This window comes from Buteo buteo, chromosome 26 (genome assembly GCF_964188355.1).
Source record: "Buteo buteo chromosome 26, bButBut1.hap1.1, whole genome shotgun sequence".
Taxonomy (NCBI): Eukaryota; Metazoa; Chordata; class Aves; order Accipitriformes; family Accipitridae; genus Buteo; species Buteo buteo.
The window spans coordinates 3,992,866-4,013,691 of record NC_134196.1 but is presented as its reverse complement, the minus strand read 5'-3'; the positions used below and the strand labels follow the sequence as shown (position 1 = coordinate 4,013,691).

Below are 20,826 nucleotides of genomic sequence, written 5' to 3'. Positions count from 1 at the left end.
TATCTTTGCATCTCTATAAATAATTAGGATTCTTTTCCCCCATGTAAATTACTCTGCACTTATTGACAGTGAATTTCATACACCAACTGATTATCAATTACTGAGCATTTCACGATGCTTCTGGAGCTCTTTGTGATCAGCTTTGAGCATTCCAGGCAATCAAGTGTGACCTGGAATTTTGTCATCTCTGACACATGAGCAATTTTTTCAGAACTACAAAAAAATGAGTGGTATTCTACCCTAAATGTAGTGACTTCATTCTTAACAATTATTACTTCTAAACTGCAATCAGGCCAGTCCCAGTTCATCAGCAGAGGTCGTGCTGTTGTCCAACAGAAAAGAACCATAGCCTAGTTTAGGTTCCAGAATTTCTGAATATTATTTATTGTTTTGCTTTTGAGCTGCTCTGGAAATGACTGTGGCCCTTCGCAATTTGTGACTTCTGGTAGAGTTGCATTTGACAGCTTCTTATCTTTCTCCTGGTCCTTGCAAGTCACTACTGTCCGCAGATAACATGAGGAGGGCTGGAGCTGCTACTGCTGGCAGGTTTCCTGGTCCCTAGAGAACGCTTGCATCCTGCGGTACGGCTTTGGTCAAGTCTTGCCCTTCAAAGCCAGTCCTGTAAAACTGTTCTGAATTGCCACTGCTCTTGGTAGATAAAGCTGTTCTGGCTGAGTGTGGTAACAGCTGGGTGAGTCTGACTGGGAATTGCTTGAGGACGGGTTGAATACCTCCCTGGAAACAGCAGAGGTGGCTCCATCTGTACAGGATATTCGCTGTATCCTTGAAAGGCCGTAGGGCTTGTAACCAGGTGAAATAGGCTCATACCTTTGGGACGTTTTGTTTGCTTGGACTGATTATTTGTCAGCTGAGAGACATTAGGAGTATTGATAGAAAGGACTATTAACACATTCCTTCTAAAACCAAACTCCATTCTTTGTTAAACAATGCTTAGTTTCTTATCCAAGCAAAAGAACCAACCACCTTGCCTTTACCACTCAGTTTTTAAAAACAGTAATTAAGACCATGCTGACAGGCTCATTAGGTTTCAGGTTTTACTCCTCATGCATCTTTTGTTTATATCTCTCTGTATCTGGGTACTGACTGAAACTGAGCTTGTACTGGTGGCTAATCTTTGTAGCAGTGAATTACAGGTAAAGTGAGAAGAAAAAAAACCCAACCAAAACAAACCAAAATGCTGCACATATATCATAGAATGTCTTTAAATGGTTTTTAAAACAAAAGTAGTTTGTGAGCTGTTCTAAGGATTAATCAGTTCATCAACCACAAAAAATTGCTTGTTATCCTGATTCTTCTTTCAAAAATAATAATTTCCATACGGGAATGCAAAAAGTTAACATGGAACAGAATCAAACTGCACCTCTTGTAATTGCTTACCTGAGTTCCTCAGAGCTGTTAAAAATCATTTTCATCAACTGTGGGTCATTCGTACTAAAGCATGTCATCTTCATCTTTTTCTACAACAAGCCCTCAGTTCATTGTGTATTTTACAAAGTATTTTCCCACTTTGTCTCCTTCAGCTTTGTAAACTACATGTTGCAGGTCTGGAAGAAGTTTGGGGTTTTCTGCATTTTGTTTTTCCTATTTATTTGTATCACTTTGCCATCAGAGAGGAAAGAAAATGTTATTAATATTACCAGGAGAAAAGAATAAGCTGTGTGGTTAAGAATTTAATCTTCTTCAGACATGTGTTCTGTGGTACTACACAGAGCTAAGCAGTGTCAGATAGGCTGCTGGTGTCACCCAGTGGACAGAGAAGTTGAGCACAGATAGGTGTCATGTAGAGAAGTTTTTCTTTCTGCAGGAATAGCTCGTTCCTAACTGACAGAAATAGCCTTAATTTTACAGTAGTTAAGATGAGACGATATGTGAAAAGTCCTCTGTTCTAATGCCACAGCCACTACTAAAAATGTACAAAGCAAACACAGGAAGCAGTACTTGTTCCTCGCTGTTATTAGGAAGTGAACAAAGAACAACCAAACAATAATCAGTGGGTGCTCTCTCCTACTGGGAGAAAGTAACCAAAATAACCAAGAAAAACAGTGTTTGTGTTGGTGCTTATGGAAAGATGTGAGGATTATTAAAATCCAATTATAATGCAATTCTGTGCAATGCAAAACAAGATTGCATTTTCTTAGCCTAATAACAGCTTGCGACAGAGGTGAACAGCTTGTCAACAGAGGTGAACAAGACCTGGAGAATCTCCTCCTCACAGTGTTACAAAAATAATGTATTTCAAAACATGCAATGTATGCTTTGCATGCAAAATTTCAATAGAATAAATCACTTATGAATTAATCTCTTCTTACAAGAAATTATAATGCTTCCAGACCACATATGAAAACTATACAAGTACTTAAAACTAACTTCAGTGCTTGTTTCATCTTAGACTTTTTCCTGATTTGCAAAGACTACTTCTCAGAATGTTGGAAAACAAAAGGTTTTTTTCTTTTTTTTTTAAAGACTGAAACATGCTCTTTTGTGATGTGCTTCAAGACTTTTTGCCACAGATTAAGCAGAAATGGGGTGAAGTGCATATAGATGGCTAGATCTAACCCACAAAGTCCAAAGGCAGAAATCATGTTCCTTTTCTAAAGCTGTGGCAACTAGCATGTGCTTCTGCCCCTTGCAGGTGGAATGAGAATGACCTGATGTATTGTAAATCCTGAACTGCTAATAGATAAAGAAGAGTTGGGGCTGCTGGGACAACAGTCAGTACTCCTGAAGAAGGAAGATTGGCATTCTGCTCTCCTGATGGCCCAAATACTCACAACAAGAGGCAATCCCAAAGTCACTCATTAGTAACCAGATCATAGTAATGGCATTAGAAGTTAAATAATTGTAATAGTTTTAACATACCAAAACCATGCCAGGAGTTACATTATGTCTCTTTTCCAATAAGGAACCCTTACGATCTGTAAATGCATCTGCAGAAGTGATATCATATTTGAGGAGGCGAAAGGAATCCAGACAACCCTGAAGCAACAAGGCAAGTAAAATTATATAATTAAGTAAATTTTGCCTGACCAATTAAGCTAGTAACATTCTTTCTAAACAAGTCCTTATGAACTCAACTGAGTTATCTTTCTCTTTCAGACCAGGTAGCATGGCTTTTTACACTGTGAAGACAGAGGCTTCTAAATTTCTCAATTTCTCTTTGTGGGTGTATTTCTCTCTTCTTAAAAGAAACAGCTCCTCTGATTTACAAAACGAGACTCCATAGCTGTGAGAACAGGGGTGGTAGCTAGTCACTGTGCAACCTCCTTATGGATTTGTCATAATCCTCTGGAATCCTGGCTTCCAAAAATCTTGTGTTCCTGCCATTAGGGGACAGGGGCCAACTAGAGGACCACACTGTGAGACAAGGAGGCAATACCCAAGCCTTTTTTCCACTGATTTCCCAAATACATTTTTCGGTCAGGCTTCCAGGAGGAAAGAACAATATGAAAAGTTAGGTCTGAAAACACCCTTACTTTCTTCTTCTTTTTATATAAAATGTAGATATTTAATTCAGATTTAGCCTTTGCTTCTTGGACTAAAAATCCTGCTGGTGCTGAAATGCATGGGAGTTTTCCCAAAGACTTCATGAAGGCCAGAATTTGACCCCTTCTATGCTAACTTTTTCAAATGCAAATCAGAAATGATAGTTGCTGTGTGACCAGTTTCTCAAGGAATGGACAAATAAGACATAGTGAAAGAAGTCATTTTAATGCCTTAGTTGGTACCGAAGCTGCATCTACGCAGACTCAAATCCTCTTAACATTTTAATTTCAGTGCAGCTCCACTAATGTCTAGTGACAAGCGGAAGATTTTGAATACAGCAATCACTGATGGTTACTGTTGTGCCCACTATGTCAAGATGATAAAAATGCCTGTTGAGTCTTTACTACCACTTCTACCCTTAGCTTTATTGAGAAATTTTCAGGTAATTAGAAGAATAGACAATATCCGGGGGACATTGAAACAACAAACATTCCTTGTTTTAAAGTGGTTATCATATTACTTATCTTTTGCTTTTTTATCCTTCCAGACTTTAACTTAACTTGTCTTTCCAGTCCTTCTAAATACAGACTTACACAAAGATACTTTGTGCCATGTATTTCCTTAGTACCTGGCCATGTGAATGTGAGGACGGAGTCTTGTGTCAAATGATTACTCAGTAAGTTTATACTATAAGGAAAATGAGCTGGTTTGAAATTTTCTAGCAGCATGCTTCTGTGTGGAATTTTTTTCATTCCTTTTTATTAGAAAGTGCTGATTCCTGGAAGCTAAAATGTTTCAACAAAAGAAGATGTGTTGTCACACTGGTACCAAATCACAGCTTTCTGCTCAACTGATGCAAAAGATTGTTGTGGTTACTAGTCCTTGGGGCCTGCAATGTCGAAGTAGCCACACACCCCCACTGCAGGGTTTCCTCATACTGTGTCACAGAGCTAGAAAGACCCCCAAAACTCAGTTCTAGGGATTTGCAATCAAGATTTGAGGTCCCTGCTCTGCATCAAGCGATTATTCAGGGTTGCTCCCTCAGCTGTTCCAGAAAAAAGAATGATGTGAGGAATTCCTCTAAGTTGGGAACAGCGATTTACTCCATCTTCAAAGATATGGATTCAAGTAATATTTAGTTTTCAGAAACAGTTTTTTTTTAAATGCCCTTTTTTTGTAGGAAACTCTTGCATTTCTAAACTTTTTTTTCTACTTTGGAAGTATTTTTTTAATATTAAATTTCCTGTGGAACACATATTTGCAGTTGGTGCCAGTTAGACATTTTTGGTGAGACAACTTTTCGGATATTTTAGCAACCAGATAAACAGAAAATATTCCAAAAAGACTCTTTAAAGTTTTCAACCATGTATTGGAAAAACTATCTACTGTCTGATAAAACCCACCTGAGCACAAGGCATACTTCTGTTCTTGTTCTTTCTTTTATACAGCTGCTCTATCTTGTCTTCACTGGGATCCTCGTTTGTTTGTGAAGAAGATGAGACACAGACCACTACAATCTGCTCCTCAAAGGACATCTGATTGTTAATGAGGTGATCATACTCCAGGTCTGACACATAGGGAATCCGATGATTACTACACCTGCATGTCTTTCCTTCCTCCCCCATCATAATTCTTCGAAGCACAGCAGGACAAGCAGCCTGGGACGTGACCCACAGCTTGTCCCTGCCACGAGGAAGAGAAAATATAGGGGAAAGTGTTAGCAAGATAAATTGTCAAATAAATCAAGTACAGGTTGAAGAATAATTTAAAATCATCCCTATAAATGACAGGCCTAGGCCCAGTCATCGCCTGTTATCTAAGGCATGCAGTCTTCTAAATGTTTCAGGTGTTTCTTAAGGTCTGATGCAACCATGAGTGCTGTGGAGCTCCCAGCTTCTGCCAAAACGCAGCCTCTGAAACCAAGCCGACAGCAGAAAGAGGGATGTGCTTTAACCAGATGAGCCAGCCAGGCAGGCTTCGGTAGCAGCTAAGAGCAGACTTCAAAGGCTATTCCCTAATTATTTGAAAGTCTCTTACCTTGGACGGCTGATTGTAGTATACTCGTTTTATATTCATGTGTATGTGCTATGTGTGTTGGTATTATTTGTCTTTCATGAGTGTGGTGAAGACTAATTTGTTTGAGAATTCCTTTGACATTTTGAGGGGGATTCTGTAGGTCGTTTGGTCCTGTAAAGCAGGGAGCAGGAGTGCCAAGTTCCAGAGCCTTATCTTCACATCTCTAGTGAAGACATCATGTCATCAGTAAGAACCTGCCACGCTGCTCCAGGTGATAGCATCTTTTGAACAAAACTTCCTCATAATGACAGCAAATCCTATGAAAGGTTTGGACCAGGAAAAAAAAAAAAAGAAAAAAAAAAGATACTCTAAAGCCCACAGGCCTCCCCTGTGGCCTTCTGAAGCTAATGGAGAGATTGTTGCTGTATTTGTGGATGTTGGATCAATCCCTAATGGCTGTGCCAAGAGAAAAGCATTGAAACAGAGAGCTATGAGGAGCACTGTCCTGAATTAGACATCTGCTGGGGGTATATTGTGCTGGAGGGAGCCGAAGGAAAAAGGAAGTAAGTGTAAAATAAATGGATCAGGGAAAAGAGACCATAAGTGGCCTCACAAACAGCAGGAGAATGTGCAAAATTTTGGTTTTCAGCTTCACATGTATGTAAAACAAGATTACAATTTCAGCATACTAGGAGAAATAATGAAATACTTTAGATTTATGGTATTTTTACTTTATTAGTTGAGCTACAGACTAGTCGTATGAAATTAAAAGTACTTTGTTCCTTTAATTTTGCTCATTCTTAGACATCATTGAGTTTGTAAAAAAGTACTGTTGCTATTTACCCATAGGAAAGGTATCAATAAAAGCAAGCATGCTTCAAAGACACAAGGGAACCTTAAGCCACCAAAAATACACTGAGAAATCGTGTCACCTTGTCTCCCTGTTAGGAGGAACTGCAGAGACAGCATGAATGACAGTTGTGGATTACTTAGGTTTGAAAAGTTACTGCTGCTTTGGATCCACATGCAATGCATCCCATGCAATGCTGTAACAGCTTGGAGGCATAAGTGAACTACTTAACCGTATCCAGAAATGAACAACTACTAAACTACTGCCATCAATGTTTACACTGGAGCCATCATTGTCCAATCTTAGCTTAGATTTCCTTAGTGTGAATTAATGACATACAGTACATTCCTTCTTTTATTTACATTGAACCAAGTCATATGCAGCTTCTCTGATTTGGTATTACTATTTAGTAAAACAGAAGCCCTGTATAAGAAAATAACAGCAAGTAAGTGAAAGTTTAAAGGCAAAATAAAACAAGCATCTTGCATTAGCAGGATGTGCCATGGATGGGTGAAGTCAGGTTTCAGATAATTGCTAAGGATATTGCAAACCTCTTTGCTTTAATGGACTGCATAAAAAGACATTTGTCTGAGACTAGCAGATAATTTGAAATCAAATAGAGACTGTCTTGTACTTGAAAAGGCAAGGACTCAGGAAAGATGCTGAAAGCAATATTCCCTCCACTTCTCTGACTTCCCTTACACATTTTAACTGAAACAAAGTAGTATTACTACAACTCTAAACAAACTCTTAGAAAGCAAGTCTGAAGCTCAGATTTTCTACATATTATACTTGGCAGGTGGTGGCACTTGGAAGAGCAGACCATCATTCAAGCACATGACACACTATATAGAGAGGCATTGCTCCCAAATAGAGTTTTTTGGGTGCTACTATCATAAATGTGGCTAATAATAAGAAAAAGTTAATCTTATTTGCTGCAATAGTATTTAAAGATCTAATACGGTCATTTTTCCAAACCTTTGCAACTGCTGCTTCATTGTTGTTACTGCTTTTAGAGTATCGTACAGAGACATATGAAGGCTCTGAGGTACTGATAATAACATCTCATGGAAAAAGAATGTAAATTCTTACTGTGTGGCATAAGTAAGCAATCATAAAAGAACCATTTAGTGACTCGGGGGAAAAGTAGTTCTTTCATCTCCTCCCCTTGTCCCCCTCATTTACCTGAGAGGATAAGAGTATGGTTCCTGCTGCATGCTGTAAGGAGGAGCCGACTGCATTTGATCTAGAAGGAGAGGAGTTTCTGACTTGGGAGCTTGGCTGTTCTCTTTCCTCTTCCCTTGTGATCTCTGCATACCTGAGGTAACTGGGAGAGCATCCGCAGACTGAATCATGCCCTTCCTTAAGGGTTGCAGAGGAAGGTCAGACGTTTTCTGAAGGCGTATGCGGTCAATTCCTGAAATACACCACCACTGCTGAAATCAGTGACAAACGAGACCCTGATTTGGTAACTGATGGTGGTTTTGCACTTACAAATGTAACTCATCTGCTGTGTGATCCAAACTGGAAAATTAATAGTGAAAGTTAGTCACACAATTACAGAATCACAGAATGGTTGAGGTTGGAAGGGACCTCTGGAGATCATCTGGTCCAACCCCCCTGCTCAAGCAGGGCCACCTAGAGCCGGTTGCCCAGGACCATGTCCAGTTGGCTTTTGAATGCCTCCAAGGATGGAGACTCCACAACCTCTCTGGGCAACCTCTGCCAGTGCTTGGTCACCGTCCCAGTGAAAAAGTGTTTCCTGATGTTCAGAGGGAACCTCAAATGTTTCAGTTTGTGCCCCTTGCCTCTGGTCCTGTCACTGGGCACCACTGAAAAGAGCCTGGATCCATCCTCTGTATACCCTCCTTTCAGGTATTTATGTACATTGGTGAGATCCCCCTGAGCCTTCTCTTCTCCAGGCTGAATAGTCCCATCTCTGTCAGCCTCTCCTCACAGGAGAGATGCTCCCTTAATCATCTTCATGGCCCTTCACCGGACTGTCTCCAGTGTGTCCATGTCTCTCTTGTACTGCAGAGCCCAGAACTGGACACAATACTCCAGGTACAGCCCCACTAGTGCTAAGCAGAGGGGAAGAATCACCTCCCTTGACCCGCTGAGGCCAAAGTCTTAACTCAGGTGGAAGACCTTAAATCTGATCCTCACCCTTTTATACCTCCCTCTTCCTGCCCAGAACCAGTTCTCTACTGTTGGATTAGGTGTAACGAATTGGCAGGTTGGCAGGTTTTTCTGGTGGCTAGATTATGATCCAGAAGAAAATATTATCAGTGTTGGCAATGATGTTGACAAGGTAGAAGAGGTAAAATGAATCCTGCCAAAGGAACATGGTGATGCTCAAGCTGTCTTCCCCATAAAAGGACTCCACTATATGGAATGTATCTTTTGCTAAATTAATCAGCAAAGATACAGAATTCAGGCAGTACCAATTTTCCTGAACCATGTTCAGTAAACCAGAGCATGTTCTTACAGCTTTTGTTTGTATTATCAAGGAGGCTTTTATGTATCAAGCACTGACAGAATGATTCCTGTGGCATGTAATGCACCAGCATGAGGTCTCTAAATCAATTTCATTCCATTCAAGGCTGAAATCAAGTTTATATTAGCCTTCTGCCCAGGCCTAGCTTTCATGCTGTCAGGAGTTATATGAACTCACAGTGGATTACCTTATCAGATAGTTCATTTAAATGTTATAGCTAATGCATATAGAGCAAGAGTCTTCAAAAAAAGGTTTTTAGTTACTCCACACTTTTTTCCTCCTCTTTTCCAAACCTTTCTTCCCCCACCTCCACAGTCTCAGTCTAACAAAAGCTGCACTAAAAGGGAAGTAGGGAATCAGACAGGTCATTACCTGTCCCATTGTCCCCAGTAGTTTCTTCAGTACAGGACTGGAAGCCACTGTCTGTTCAGCCCAGATACATCTCAAGGCTCTACACGGGGCATGTCCGTACCGTGCAATGTGCCTCACTGCAGCAATCCCTGACCAAGCCGACGTGCTTGGCTCAGTGCAGAACCATGCAGAGGTATTAGCCTGGCCCTGGGAACAGTACGGCGCGTTAACACCCTGCTACGTCTGCACTAAATGGCCCAGTCCCTGTAGGACTGCTCAGTCCAAATGCAGTGGCACTGATGCAGCTCTACTGCTGTCAGTGGTGGAGTGGGCTTCTTCAGCGCTTGCCTGGCAATTTTAATGCCACGCTGTATGGAAACACTCAGCATAGAACTATCTGCTGACCTCAGAGGTACCACGAGTCCCAAGTACCTGCCCACCAATTTGAGTAACAGGTAGCCCACTGGCCTCCTCTCTAGTTCAGTGTTCAAGCCAGCAGTGTCTGCATTCTCTGATGGTCAGTCTGGGGCTGACTTTCAGAGGACTATTTAGTCTACTCTGGTACCTGCGGATAGAGAAACAAGCTCATAAAATCATGTCCCCAGCTGTTTTCTGACCGTGCCTGACCTAGGGCTGTGCGATAATACCGCAGCCAGTCATCCACAATGCTCCGGATCTTCCTCTGCAAATTCCTCAGTTCTCTGGCTGCACTGATGTCATTTACGTGGCTTACAGTTGCCTCTGGAACTTCATTTTTCATCAACAGCTCTGTCAACTTTGGCTTTAAAAAATAACAATGGAAAAACAAATTAAAGAACTTAATGATTCCATCTGGTGCTTAATGGTGCTGACACTGGCATAACACTATTAAATGCCTCACAGATACAAAAACCTTCTGAGTACGAGTTATTGATGGAATGAGGTGTAATTTAAAAAGAAACATTTTTAGTCAACTCAACCATCACTGGAGAATAGTTGCAATAGTGAATCCTGCCCTCTTCTATCCTGGACAAAGGGGACTGTAAATACTGAAAAGCAGAGCAGTTACTGTTAGTATTTGTCTGCTTGGCTGGGCTCGTAAAAACTCCAGTGGCCAAAGAAGATAGCACTTTGCGCTATGCAAAAAAAAATGCATGAAGCAGATATAACTGCTAGATTTTTCACTGACTGTAGAACCATTTAAATCTTTGCATTCCAAACAAATGCTCTGCCTTCAATTTGTTCTGAACATATACAGTAATGGTGTGATAAGTGTAATAACATTTTACAACCAATAAATCATACATCAGTGTATGTTTGAAAGAGCCCTTGATAACTACAGAAACTTCTCGTAATGATGACCATGCCTAGTGCAGGAGAGTTCTTGAGGTGAAGAACCTTCATAAAGAGCATAGACTGACATGAAAGTGGATGCTAATGGGACCCCAAAAAGAATGGTGTTAGTCTTAGAATCTACCACTTGAAGAAAGACAAATACCCAGTATTCTTAACTGGCTTTAAAGAGAGTATTCATCACTTCTGCTATGAGGATTCACAGTTTTCATTGTGTGACATTTAAATCTTTGTTGGTTTATGAGGTTTTATTGTGTAGTGTCTAATTATTTGGATTGCTGACAGCTGACAAAAAAATTAGAGCTATTTTAATTGCTATAAAAGGAGATCATTTGATTTTCAGACAAGACAAAGATTAACAGAGAGAGATTCTTGCTGACTATAAGTAAGAAGCACTGTTTAAAATTCAGAGGAAAGATCATTTTCATTAATAAGAAACAAAGGGCAAAGTACAAAGACAAATGCTGATTTACCTCAAAGTTTAGACCATTTTTGGAGTTGTCAGTTAATCTATAATGAAATAACAGGTACAAGTATTTAAAATGCCACTAACCACAGCTGATATTCTGATGTAAGCAAATGCCACCTTCTCATACCTATTTTCAAAAAAGTCTGACCTTTCAAAATAATTGGTTCTTTTGGACCAGTGGTGCTTAAAACGACATAAATCTGCTTGGAGGAGGGAGGACAATAAGATTGCAGACTACCATATACATCTGCTATGTGTTGCCAGGGTACCTCTTAATGAGTCAATGTGGAGTCTTAGAGAGTAGAGACCCATAACCAAACTAAAATGATTCAATAAAACCTTCTGGTCATACCTTGTTCATAGGTTTTTACTGACACATCCTCGTGCCAGTAGAGTAAGTGAAGACACAGATTCTTTCTGACTCAGACTTTAGCTGTCTGCCATATATTTTCTAGAATTTTTTCCAGGTGAATTTTGCTATGTCAGCTATTTAAAGTCATATCCTCTTAAAGTCAAATTCTCCACCTCAGTGCTGTGTCAAAGAAGGCTTGGTGTGTGAAGAAGTAGGTTTGAACTGAGAATTGTATAAATTCTGAACACCTACTCAAGGGTGTGAATGAACCAAAAGACTTATTCCTGCTATACCAATTCTCCCTATTTCCTTGTAGTCCCTCAGAGCAGTGACCCTTCCAATTCCACCAGGGGAAGATATCCAATGAATTCCTCATAGTGCTTCATCTTCCCTAGTTCTACTTTGAGAGAGGCTCAGATTCTCCATTCTTCCTTGAGAAAGCCTTGTTCTGGTAGCATTTCAGACGGCAGTCTTACTGGCACTCAGGAATAGCTCTATTATTGTTATGGCCCAGCCATTTCCAGAATTAGAAGGAATAAGGTATTGTTTCTCATCCCAGTATTACAGAGGGATTACAGCTTATTATGGAGGTATTAAGAGCTTCTCAATCTTCTTTAATCAAAGAACTGCCAAACTGTTTAAAAAAACTAAGGTCCAGCTTATGAAACATAGATTGAATTTTTGTTTCCATACAAATAAAAAATAGGTTAGATATTGAATATGTTAATTTACAACTTTTGTCCTCCCTCATTTAGAATGTTTCCTTGCCCACAGAAGCAGAAAGGTGTGTGAGTAAGAAGTTGGGGATTTTTTTGCTAATGATGGTGATGTTAGTTGTAGTAGTTTCACAGATCGCATTCTAACATCTAAGCCTATGAGCTACACATTGTGAAACTCTCTTACAAAATGCCATTTAATAATTCCAACAAATTTAATTTCTCAGAAGTTCAGGAGTTAATCTAAATTTGTCTTAAAATCAATGATACATATACATGCCTCTTATAGACTTGCAATGTGTGCTTTCATATTTTCTAGGCTAAATGCTTTCATATATAACAGGAAGAAGGAAATAAACTCTGAACAAACATAATTTTGGTTTTGTTTTACTTGGATCATAGATTTCTTCTGCTTTTCCAACAACTGTTTCGTAACTATCATTTTCCTGACTCCCAAATCACAAAAAAAATCTGTTTTATGAACAGTATATTTCAACCCAACTATAAGACAGCATTTGCCATTAAGATGTAGGGTTTTGGCTCTGGATGATTAATCTAGCTGGACAGCCAGCTCACTGCATGGAAGTGAAGGCCAGAAAGATTTGGACCAGGATTTCTTGGGGCTTCATTCAGTACCCCCCTACCTACAGCAAAATAAATTATACCTACCTCAGAATGGGCTGTCAATGCATTTAGTATTCTATTTAGTAGACCAGAGGATTCTAGATAAATTACAGGTAATATTTAACCATCCTTTCTAAGCAAAAATGAAGATTCATCTGTGTTCTAGCTGAACCTACAGAGTAAACACTGGATGTAGGGTGATAGGGACTTAATCACCAGAAGTTATGAACAGGTAATACATTAAATAATTAAGGAAATCAGCCAGAAAAAAAAAGGCAGAAATAGGAACCTAAGTGCATAGAAATAACTGTCCCTGGAGTTTATATTTAATCTCTAGAAGCTCTTACTTGATCACTCTGTGGCATTGCACTTAGCACACTGAAAAGGAAATAAACTTGGGAAGTGTATTTTATGGGAAAGCTCATCAATTCCAGAGTTTGCAGAGCGAATAATATTTTTAAAGGGCCTTCATAAAACGCAATACTATAGCAGTTACGACATACCCATTCTTCTAACTGTGGAAGAGCCGCACCCTGCAGCGGTGACAAAGACAAGCACACACTTTCATGTTGCCACTTGTAGACCAAGCTAATTGCAAAGCGCCCTGCAATCCTCACTGTGATGTATTCATTAACCTGAAAGAGCAAAACAGAAGATTTACTAACTCCACCAAGTTTTCATATTTATGTTTGGATGGAAGAGGCAGACTGAAGTCTCAAAGGCTTATCCAAGACAGTTGGTCATAGGGGAGGGAATGATCAGTTACTCTAGGCTTAAGTCTACAAACAAGCTTTCGTGCTGTCACTCGCATTTGAATCCTGCAAAATTAGCTTGTAGCATAAGAACTGTGGCCAGAGACAGCTCCCAGCCCTTTGTCTGGGTGACTCCTGCCCAAAGCAAATGTACAGAGACTGCATGTTTTGGAAGGTGATGCTGTATAACAGGAAGACCTGAGAAACTCTCCTACCCCTCAAACTGCTCAGGAAAGCACGTATACTTCTGAGGCAGAGGCTGTGGAGTCAGACGTGGACAGACGTGGGAAGCTCTAGTCCTTGCTTGCCCTTTAACTACTGTTGTTGGTGAGAATGGGCAGGATTTGGACAATGTTCAGTCCCCAGTAAAGAATTAGCAATTTGACACATACAAAGTACTTTCTTAAAATCACGGTCACTAAAGCCTTTAGCATTGTCTGTGTACACAGACCATGAAGAATGCCCTGCTGACACCAAGCAGGGGACTTGGAATCACGTCCATTTACTCCAAAAGCCAGTTTGCACCAGCCTTTTCCAGCTCTGACACTCCTACCCATTCAAACAAAGTAAATATTATGTAGCAAAACCTAACAGCTTTACTAAACTCATTTCCATTTTCATGTGGCTCTTGAAGAATGTCAAATTAATTTGATATAGTATATAATTCACATTCTATAATCTGTAACATTCTATAATCTGTATTTGATAACCCAAACTCTTTCAGTAATTATCTGCTTTAATTTTTACAGACTTTGTAAAAACCAAAACTGCAGATCAGTGTGATATTTTGGAATTCTCAAACTCTTGCAGATTTTACAGAATAAACAAAAGCCCAACCCCAAATAAGAGTATCTGCCTATATGAAACAGTCATAGCAGCTGTAAGAATTTTATTGCCATTTGTTTGAAGTTATTCCTTCATGTCAGCTGCTAGCCTGGTAGCGTGAGCCAAGTAAAGAAAACCTGGTATGGGTTTGGCTACCTGTCATTCTGTCAGGGCCTTATGTATGCCCTGTAAGCCTCTATATTAGGTAGCGAGGAATAAAAAAAAATCACCTGATCCAACCCCTGTAAACAATGGGTGTGTTTCAAACTCCGTGCCTGAAGGCACGCTTACTGACTTGGGTCACAAATGTTTTACCTTTGTTTCTGGTATTTTTGCAGCATGCTCGGCCCAGCTCTGGTAACCACAAAGCAGTGGGAAACATTTCCTGGACTTCAGTGGAAATTAGATCAGGCCTGCCTGAAGTAAGGCAAACAACTGCCTGCTACTGAACATGCCCAAAAGAAAAATGAGGAATGGCTCGTTCATATTCCCAAGCTCAGAAAAGACTCTTCCAAGTTGCTTCCAGCAGGGAAGATGGGCCTCTGTTTTATTGAAATCCCGTGTTACAACAGTTCCAGGCAATTTGCTTTTCCTTCTTCTCGCTAAGATGCCACATGAGTAAAACAGAGGTAACGATACCCACTCATGTAGAGGCTGTTGGGAGAGCCATTCTTTGTAAAGAATGTGTTAAAGAAGAAGAAATGTAAGCATCGTGTTCCTTGCAATTAAGACACCTCAGAGGGACCAGAAGATGTGAAATCAAAAAAAAAAAAATATGGTAAGAACAACTCTAAGAAAAGTAAAGCAATAAATATTACCTGTGCTATAACTGGCTGGGCAAGCTTGCCATCCCGAGGCCATTTCCATTCTCTGACCATTTCTTCATCTTTATTAGTCACCAGACCTCCTTCCTGATTAAACATCACTGTTACAGTGTTGCTGTAAACAAGCAAAATATGAAACCTGTTTTTCCTGGTGTATCTCAGTAAAACCTAAGCAATCCAAGCAGCTCTCTTTGATCTATGAGTCTTTAATTAAAAAGCCACTTTGCATATCCACTCCTTCATTGAGCTTTTCTCATGCTACAGGCCTGTGAGGCAGGTATAAATTATTATCCCTGTGATACAGACAAAAGAATTGGGTTAAATTCCTGTTTTAATAATTCAAATTAAAAAGAAACTGGTGTCAAATGGTGTGATATTAATGCCATTTCCACTTACTAGTACATTCCTAGGAATTCTAAACAACTTCAAATTCTATTGTAAATTTAAAGGAAGAAACAAATAAGGTAAAACAGCATGTAGATGCCATTCATGTATAAGCCTTCAGTTGACAGTTTCAGGAACATTTTTATGTCTCTGTCCTTAATATTTGTTAAGAATAATATGTGTTCTGATGCTTCTTTTATCTACCCATAAGCAAATAACACTTGGTGACCTGCAGAAAGATATAAATTTTGAAACACGTATAAAAGGTCCACAGATCACCAAAAGTTTTTTCAAGTGGATTCTGTGTGTTGATGATCTTCCTTGGACACAGGGGACTGGAGAATTTTGGGGGTTATTGTTTAAAGTACCAGGGATAGTCCTGAGTTTGCTGGGTTTTTCTCACAACTTAACTCAATACAGCAACTGAGTCTTTAATAAAAGGTAAGTTTTCCTTGAGTTTCCACTGGGTTTTGAAAAATAAATACATACATATTAACAAGGACAAAGCAAGAAGCATCAGGAATCCTAAGAGTTAATGCTTGCACTTTGTATTTGCTATGTATTTTTGCTTGCTTTTCCATAATGTAAGGTTGGTCAGTGTAGGTAAATTTGCTTGGTTTGATTTTATATCCTAATTAAGAATTGTTTAAAAAGGGTTTTTTTAATATTTTGGACTCCTAGACTTTTTTTTTTTTTTTTCATAAACAAGGGCCAGCTCCTTCCACTAGCTATGAGGGCGTTGAACTCCTTTTAAAGTCATTTTATACAAGAGCTGAACAAGCCTTCCCTGCACAGCTCCAGTAAAACATATTCCTCCAATCCCAAGAGCTCATTCAGGATGGTAAGCCAATGAACTTGACTTCTTTAAAAATGAAGGCAGCTGCAAGTTAATGTGTCCCTCATTTTTAGCTACTATTCCTCTCTGCAGAGCCTGAAATTTTGATCCCAGATGTCTTGAGTACTCCAAAGTCACTAAAGGAGCATAAAAGAGGAAGACCAAGGAAAAGACTGTGCTGTAAGTAGCAATCAATGATAATCTTTGTTCATATCACATAAAGGTGCAGAGAACTACACAGAGAGATATAAACAGATAGTAACACTACCCAGAAGAGAACTGTTGATGTTCAATTTACATGCTCTGGTGGGCCTGAAACTTCAGAGGAAATCACCTGTGTGTATGCTTTCCACGAGCGGGGATCTGCTCTTTACAGCTGCATTCGAAATGGACAGAGATGATACTGAGAACATCAGTGTTCATCCTGCAGCTTTTGTTAGATAAGTTTTTAATGACAGACCAATCTATACGCCTTTAGATAGGGGATGCACCCACAAAAGGAAGTAAGCTGTATAGAAGGATAAGTATCCAAACAAATCCTTGCAACTGTTTTAACAAGATGATGTAACACAAACCTGGGTGAATAAATGAAACCCAGTGAAAGAAACAGAATCAAGATGAAAATGTAAAACCATGAGCAACACTTTTTAAAGGACTCTTCTTAAAACATGCATCTAAGGTCTAGTGAAGGCAATTATAGTCTTAATTTCCATCCCTATTAAAAGCAGACTGTAGCAAAAGGAGCTGGAAGGGACTTAGAGAAGTCACTCAGACACATTTAAAGAGAGGGAGGGACCAAACAACTCTGCAAATATTTTGTGGTGGCCAGGCAAAAAGATTCTTTAAGAACAAAGTTCTTTGTTGTGTGTAAATTATTCCAGATTAGGTCAGTAGCTCCAATTTCTCCATAAAGTTATGCCAATTATTTTTAATACAGAAAATCATAACGATTATTGAACAATACATAGAACAAAGAGCATTTGATTAGCTCTTTTATGACCTGTATAATGCACTGCATTCTGAGGCACTAAGAAGTAGCAGGGGTGGAGGGGGGAAGAGGGTGTCTGCATTTTGTCTGTGTGGAATATCCATCTGCAGCTCATGTCATGCATTCAAGGCAGCCAGAAGGCTGGCTCCCAATTGCCTGCTGTCTCCTTTGTATGTGTAAATTTTCTAGCAAGACAAAGTGCATCCTGTCCTCACAGCATTGGTTTCACAAATGGGAAATTCAAAGTGATTTCTGACTAGCTTAGCAATTTAGATAACATAGTGCTTTTCGTCTGCTTGAAAAAATGGTGGCATTTGACTCCTAGAGGGGACTTGTAGGTTCCTGCACCTCCAGGTGACCTGCAAACAAGATGAAAGTGGTGTTTTTCATTTTCCCACACATGTAGATGTCAATCTCCTCCAATATCAAACTCTCCATGGACTATCAGTCTGTCTGAACAAAAGTTTGGTTGCTAAAGACTGTGCCTGGTTTTATTTTTTTGAGTGAAGAGGGTAGATGAAAACCAACCAAACCAACCAAAATAAACCAACCCATTGTTAGACATCCAACTAAGATATGACTCTAAGCTGCAGAAGAAAAACTGTGTTGCACAACCTTTCTCACGTCCATTGTGGTTTTGAACATTGTTCTCATCCTTGTATAGCTTCATGCTCTCTGCTCTAATTTGCAGCATCAAGCAAGTGCTCATAGTGCATCTACTTACCTGCTGGGAAGACAGATGCTGCCATGTCCAAAAGGGGTGAAAGTGCCAACTATAGAGTGATCTGGAGAAGGGCTAAATATGTTGGTATAGAAACCTCCACATGGGAGATTGCAGCAGCTTTGGCAAACAGCAAGATACTCCGAAGGATAGCTAAAATGAGAGTCAAGGAGTTAACTTGGTATCATACTCCAGTTTTATGGCTTCTGTTACATGCCCCTGCAGAGAACACAGGTACAAAAGCTCTCTATCAGCTCTGTATCCTGGGTAGTGGGTCCAGGTGCATACGGGTAAGTGAAGCTACTAAACCAGTCAGGTCCTTCCTTGAACCAGAGGGTTGGGAGGGATGGAGGATGGGTTCTCAGTACAAAATCCACCCACCTGACTAAGCTAACGTGGCTGGTACAGGCCAAAAGTGACCTTCGCAGGAGCAACATATGAATCAGAAACATGTTTATGAAGCACGATATCTTTGGTGGTTTTCCCTGTGGCAGAGCAGACTCTTCCTAATCCAGTTTGATGACTGTGACTGACAAAGTGATCTTTGTTCAAGACAAGGTTATACTCTAAATGGATTGCAGTTTAATGCCGTTAACTTGTAACTGCATTTTTCATTCTGGAATATTTCTTTCTGAGGCATGTCCACACACCTGACACGTACTGGGCTTTGTTGTTACAATCTGACTACCTGGCTATAGCTCTGGTACCATATAAATACAGTCTGATAAGAAACAAACAAATGAATGATGTCTTGTTCCTTTTCATGTAGCCGAGACTTGGAAGCTGTTCAGCTACACATTAAGTCTGAGTCTTCCCCCTGTAGAAATTCCCCCACTACCCCTCACACTCTTGCTGGAATTCACATGTGCTGTGTAAACAGAAAGGATATTAAATGAAAGATGAGCCATCATTCAGCCTGTAGTGCAGTTTTCTCTGTGCTGTGCCTGGTTTCTTGAGCACTGGGATCCGAGGTTTGCCATGTGTCAGCTCTGGTGTGACAGTCATGCCAGTCTGAACTTTCCATGTCTTGGAGAAAGTTTCTTCTCTGTGATCACCATAATGCCGGAGAATAATTGGTTTGTCAAATCCTACTTTTTTCAGCTTGGACGTTTGCTCTTCTCTGTTTACATGAGGGAGGAAAAAAATTACACCTCTGATTAGTTCTTGCTAAGCAAAATCCTCAGGCAAGACTTCCATTAATTTAGAATGAAGTATGACCTAAGCAGAAAAAATACCTTGATTTGCAAGTCAGCTGAGAAAGAAATGATCAAGATTACTAATTTAGCTAGGAATTCAGGCAGCCTTACAAACATCAGCAAAGCCTCACAAACATCAGCAAACAGCCCCATTGCCTGTTGAAGCTGTCACAGACATTTCAGTGCTTTGTCAATGGACTCAGCCCATGAGTTGCAGTAGAGAGTGGAGGTTCAGACTTCTTACTGATCAGCATGGCCAGTGTGAGTGACAGTGAAAATTTCTGGTTTAAAGTCTCAGCTATTTTACACTTACAATTATCTTACCAAGTCACTAGGTTTATATTTTCAGCTGAGTAAAATGTGCCCAAATGTTTGTTCTTTTCTAATCTCCCCCTTCCTACTTAATACAGAAGAACCTGCTGATTTCCCAATTCCTTCCCCAAGCAATATCAGCCTGAAGTGGCAGATTTCTGTTTTGTTTCATCAATAACCTTTCATTACAACCTCTCTACAGCTAATGATATGATTTTGCTCTCTTTTAAATTGTTTTTCACTTGAGAATCCTGAGCAGCTTTGTAAACACTGATGATAGATATTATTAAACACATTACTCTCAGATAGAAAGGGTTTAAGTAAGTTGCCCAAGATCACGTAAGCCACGTGTGGTTAAGCTGGCACTAGAACTGACTGCACCAACCCTCTACACATGTACATAGCAGAGATCCTTTGACTGTGAGGGGCAATCAACTTTACCCCTGTTGAAAGTTTGTCTACCTGATTTTTTTTCTTCACCTTCACCATCCTGTATTCCATATGCCTGTTGTGCTACTCTTCATTGCTATTGCTTACTTCATCCTTCTGAGAAAGAACAATACTTAAATATTTAAAATTTCTTTATCTAACAGCCAAATTTATATCTATTTCAGTCCCATGACTGATCTTGAGAAAGAAGCAGAGAGAGTTTGAGGCCATCTAAATTAACCCAAACCTAGGAGACAGCTATTTAGTCCTGCTGGCCTTTGGCTGACATCCTTTTCAATTAGACGTTCTATGTGTACTGTTCTACATGTATATATGAGCACATGCATCCATACTTTTATCTGTTTGTCTTTAAGCAGTTATAAAAATGTGCAGGTCATCACAGTAGTATTAGGTAAATGAAACCATTAAAGGCAAAAATGAGCACAAAAGCTGGTCAATTTTGAGGATAGCTAATTATGTAAAACATCAGCTGATAGAAATCAAAGGAATATTTTTGTCTTCAAGCCAGTATTTCTTGCTGTTTCAATTTTGCCATAAAATATTGTTCAGTATAAACATTTTGCTGACCAGGCTAAGCATAAATATTCAAGAACACTAAGCCAACTCTGACCGAACTGACAGAGGAATCTGGTGACAGCATCAGGGTATTGCAATATGAGGAGCAGCATTTTACTTCCAACCTGATGAGCCAACAGGGTCTGCAAATCCTGCAAACGTGCTCAGGTCCTGTGAAAGGGAACACTTTGCTTGCAAGCAGATCCTATGACCCTATTTGTGGCATAAATGTTGTCTTCAATTAGATGATTAAATCAGCTGACTGCAGAGCTT

At 39.7% G+C, this 20,826-nt stretch overlaps 1 protein-coding gene across 1 annotated transcript in view; it reads left to right on the top strand.

The window, feature by feature from the left end:
• Nucleotides 1–18,951, top strand: part of VEZT (vezatin, adherens junctions transmembrane protein) — a 92,914-nt gene extending 73,963 nt beyond the window's left edge. The window contains exons 14-19 of the mRNA XM_075058001.1: nucleotides 2,924–3,010; nucleotides 4,953–5,069; nucleotides 14,627–15,066; nucleotides 16,206–16,337; nucleotides 16,425–16,511; nucleotides 18,011–18,951. The gene's annotated coding sequence lies outside the window, so the exon portion shown is untranslated. The remainder of the gene's footprint in view (nucleotides 1–2,923; nucleotides 3,011–4,952; nucleotides 5,070–14,626; nucleotides 15,067–16,205; nucleotides 16,338–16,424; nucleotides 16,512–18,010) is intronic.
• Nucleotides 18,952–20,826: the final 1,875 nt, after the last annotated feature.